Source organism: Panthera leo, chromosome A3, assembly GCF_018350215.1.
Source record: "Panthera leo isolate Ple1 chromosome A3, P.leo_Ple1_pat1.1, whole genome shotgun sequence".
In the NCBI taxonomy this organism is placed as follows: domain Eukaryota; kingdom Metazoa; phylum Chordata; class Mammalia; order Carnivora; family Felidae; genus Panthera; species Panthera leo.
Genome location: NC_056681.1, coordinates 42,983,719 through 42,988,318, shown reverse-complemented (window position 1 = coordinate 42,988,318; position 4,600 = coordinate 42,983,719).

Genomic DNA, 4,600 nt, shown 5'->3' with positions numbered 1-4,600 from the left:
GATTTGGGTTCCTGAGCATATTTGTCTCCCACTTACCTGTCACTCCTATACTGTTCAGAGTAGCACAATGTGTGGTTTGGGTGGGTGACTTAGTGGCCCTGGGGCACACGGGTCTAAGGAGCCCACCATGCTTCAAAGCTTGGGTGGGGGGAGGAGCTTGTTGCACTTTGGGTCGGTGTCTGGGTGGTAAATAAGCAGCCAGTACATGGGTTTTGAGTCCTGGCCCCACATGCTGAGTGTAGCAATTCTTTAGGTACCCCTCAAAATTTTTACTGGTGATTTCAAGTACAGTACTGGGCACAATTCCAGGTGTGCATCTGAATTATCTTGGTTTCAAGGATAATCTTGGGAGTCCCAAATGGGTTTGATGGTGTTCACAAAACCATGCAGTTGTGAGTAGATGAGGCGTTTCTAGTCCTTTCCCTCTACGATCTGTCAGAGCAATCACTGCCTTTGTGCCATCTTGTGCTTGGTGTTCCTGAAGAACCAGGTGGACTGGTGGGAGAGGCAGCCCATCCTCGCCCAACATGAAGGCAAGGCAGTGCCGGATGCTGGCGTGTCCCACACATTACAGAGCCTGTGCTGATTGGGGTGCAGATCCCCAATCAAAGGGAAGGCAGCTTCCATGTGGGAGGAAAGTCAAGTGGGAAACCAACTGTGGAGGAAACTTCCAAGAGTGAAGGGGGGCTTAAAACATTTCTAAATGTAAAGCCAGCAGGTGAACTTGGGTCACTTCAGAATGATTTGTGGGGATGTCTGTTGTAAAGCTTCAGTGGGTGACAGTGATACTGGGGATGTTGCATTGTAGCATACACAGCCACAGTTCAGTGATGCATCCTCCTACCAGAAGATGGGATGCAGGTTGGTGAGGAAAGGCCACCCTGGGTATGTAAAGCTTTGGTCACTTCCCTCCCCATATGTTCACTTGTCCCAACCCTGTTTTTCCAGCTGTCTGCATTTGCTTTCCCCATCTTTTGGGGTTGTGAAGTCCATTTGAGATAATACCTAGACCTGGCCCTGAGAGGGGTGGATTTTCACTGGGAAGCTCCTTGCACCATCAGCCTTCCGCCTGTAGGCGGCAGAGGCTCCTAGGGCAGCCACAAGCCCTCTTTGGGGCCTCTTCCCATGCAAGGGAGGGGGAAAGCCTGGGGCTCCTGCAGAGTTGCTCAAAGGATCATCGTGTAGCAGGAAGAGAAAAGTCATGGGATTAGAGATTTTGAGTTTCTCCGGATGGTGTGTTCCCGGGCCAGCCGTCCTTTCCAGGATTCATGTGGGCCTCTGATCCCTGGTGACCCAAGGCTGACTCTGTGGCTGAGGCTGCTCCTCCTGTTCTGGGAACTCGCCTTCTGGGACTAGTGTCAAACAGCTGTGAGGTAATGGGGGATTCAGAGCTGGCCAAGAGACATGCCTGGAAGGACAGCAGGGGGGACCCTTTCCCTCCCCATCCCCTCAACATGTGGCTCCCCTTGCCCGGATGGGCAGAGTAAAGATTCCTTACTGGAGGCTTGGTTTGTCGCCATTTAAAGGCATTTACTTTTTGTTTTAAATCCTTATTTATAGCTATAAGAGCAATTCATACTTAGAACCCAAACAATACAAACGTATTAACTAGAAAGTAAAGGTCCTCTATTTTATTGCATCCCATAAAAGTCAGTCCTGAGGAGTGCCTGGGTGGCTCAGAAAAGCATGCATCTCTTGATCTCAGGGAGTTTGGGCCCCATGTTGGGTGTAGAGATTACTAAAAACTAATAAAAACTTGTTAAATATGCTTCTGATATTTTTTTCTATCCATATGTATAGTGTAGCTTACAGAAAACAATTTAGGGATGCCAGAGTTGGGGTCGTTTCTGCTGTAGAGTATCTCTCCCTTCGAAATGGTCACCATGGTCCCCTCCCCCCTCACCTGAACATCTCTTTGGCATCTTGTCTTTTCCCTTCCATCAGCTGACTACTGCACCACCCCCAGCTACCCCCACCCCCGCCCGCTTCCGGCCCCGCCTTCCTTCAAAGCCTTCACTACTTAGACTGTGAGTAACATATGTGGCCATTTTAGGAGGATTTTAATTTTAACTGGGTCTTAACTTTTATGCTTTACAAAACTCCTTTAAAGCTTGTTAAACTGTGGGACCTGTAATACTCAAAACACTTAGGAAAAGGAGACCCATAATCCCAGCCCACGGCCATTTTTATTTCTGATGGTTGCCTTCCAACCCTTACATTAATTCATCGGTGCACCCTCAGTCATGGGGATTTTTAGCCTCCGTCGGAGGGGAGAGGTCTGAGCGGTCCAAGGTGTGGGATTCCCATTGAACTTTGCCGCAGGGATTACGTGGTGGAAGGCTGCTTATGTTTCAGGAACTGTTTGTTACTGGCCTTATTTTTTTTAGCTGCCACGTTGCAGATCTCCCCTGTCACTTTATAGTTTTTGCAAATGGAATGGAAGTTGTCCTTTCTTTACCATGGCCTCTCTACACCTCAAAGCCACAGAAGGAAATTTTCACACCCCCGATGATGAACCTAATATGAGGCAAGATTCCAGAATAGCAAGTAGAAACTGCTGCTGGGGGTGTTAGGCTAGTACCAATCATTCCTGATTCCGGCCTGATACACATGGTAATTCTTGGCATGGTTGGTGGAAGTCGCAACTCCCCATTGCCCTGTCCTGCCAGTAAGGGAGGTTTCTGCAAAGCAGTTTGCTCAGTGTGGAAACTTGGAGCCAGAGTCAGCCTTGGCGATTCCAGCTGGCTCCAGCTGTGGCTCCCAGGGCCTCTGCTCCTTGGAGCTGCTGATTGTATCACAGGAGCCCTTAATTTGGTCGTGCTGGGAGGCAGGTGGCTGAGCATGTGTTTGGGGGCAGAAAAAGGGGCAGGGCGGGGAGGAAGAATACAGGAAAAGGATCCTCAGCAGGGGCAGAGGAGACGGAGCCAGGGAGCGTGAGCTAATAGGCAATGGATAAAGCCCCATTCCTTCCTTCCTTCCTTCCGTGAAGCTGATCTTGGCCTGCTCAGCAAATGCCCCAGAAGACAGGAAACCCAGTCTGGGCGGTCGCAAGGGAAATACTGGAAACGCCCGCTGTGTCTGTAGGGCTTGCACAAGGTGTTTTTCTAAGGTCTGGTTTGTGTCTGCAGTGCTTTTGACCCTTTTGTGCTGTTAAAGTGCTTGTCCCACTAGGAAGGGTGGGGGACAGGGAGCTGGCTGGATGAGACAGAGTTGGGGACAGGAGATGGAGATGGCGTGTGGTGGTCTCCAAGTGTCCTTGCAGGAAAGGCAGAGGGGTGTGGGGGCTGGAGGCTGGGACAGTCCCACAGCACCTGCCAGCCTAGCCAGGTTCTGGATGAGCTCCCACTCCTACCTTCACCCCTAACACTTTATTTTAAAACCTAAGTCCGATTATGACCCTTTCCTACGTTCCATGACTCCCCATTTGATGCAACATAAAAGCCCAAGTCCTTCCAATGACTATGTTTGCTGCCCCCACCCCGAGGAGGTGTCTTCCAAAGCTGTCCAAGACAATATTTCCAATTCCATGCATTCTTTTGTAATGTGACCTTGCTGCTTCCCTGTCACAGAAATCGAATCTCCCCACACCACTCCGTTGAATCTGAGCTGGCTTCAATTACACATTTGTAAGTCATAGAATGGGACAGAAGTGATGTGGGGAGGTAACTTTCCAGTATAGACCAGAGGAGGCGATGATCCTTGCTCACTTGGGGTCTCTCTCTCTGTGTGTCTTTATCTCTCAATTCAGCTGCCGTTTGGGGAGAAACCCAGCCTCATTTGGGAGAGACCACGGGTCCCAGCTAAGCCCATCCTTTCAATCATCCCAGCCCAAGAATCAGACAAGTCTCTGGAAGAAGTCTCTAGATTGGCAGAGTCCCAATAAAACTTTGTGTTGAGGGAAGTGTTCTATGTACGTGCTCTCCACTATAGTGGCCATTAGCCACATGTCAGCTACGGTTTAGAGAGAACACGAACACACTGTTAAATTTGAATTTGAGTTAAACAGTAAATACTTCTCTGGTATGAGTATGTCTCATGCACTATTTGGGTTACACTTACATTAAGAACAGTTATTCATTGTTTACCTGAATCCAAATTTACTGGACATCCTGCATTTTTATTGGCTAGGTCTGGCACCTGGAATGTGGCTAGGGCAACTGAGGAAGCAACTTTTAAATTTTGTTTAATTTAAATTTTGATTTGAGTAGCCACATGTGCTTGGTGGCTATTGCATTGGACAGAGCACGCTAGAGGATTCCAGATCCAGTCATTCTTGTCACCTCAAGACAGGTCTCCCCGGCTGAAGCCCCAGACATTGTGTAACGGAGACAAGCCATTTCCACTAAATCTTGTCCTTGAAGCATGAGATGGTGGTTGTTTCAAGCATGAAATTCGTGGTGGGTTTTGCTCTCAGCAATAGCATTGGAAACTCCCCTGACCTCTCTGACCTCCCCTCCGTAGACCCCTCCCTCATTCCACTCTAGAGAACCCCAGGCAGACTTCTGCCACAGGCCATTTTCTTCACCTCCTCCCCGTGCTAGAATGTTCTCCCCCTATATGCCCTTGGCTCATTCCCTCACCTGCTTCCAATCTTTGCTCA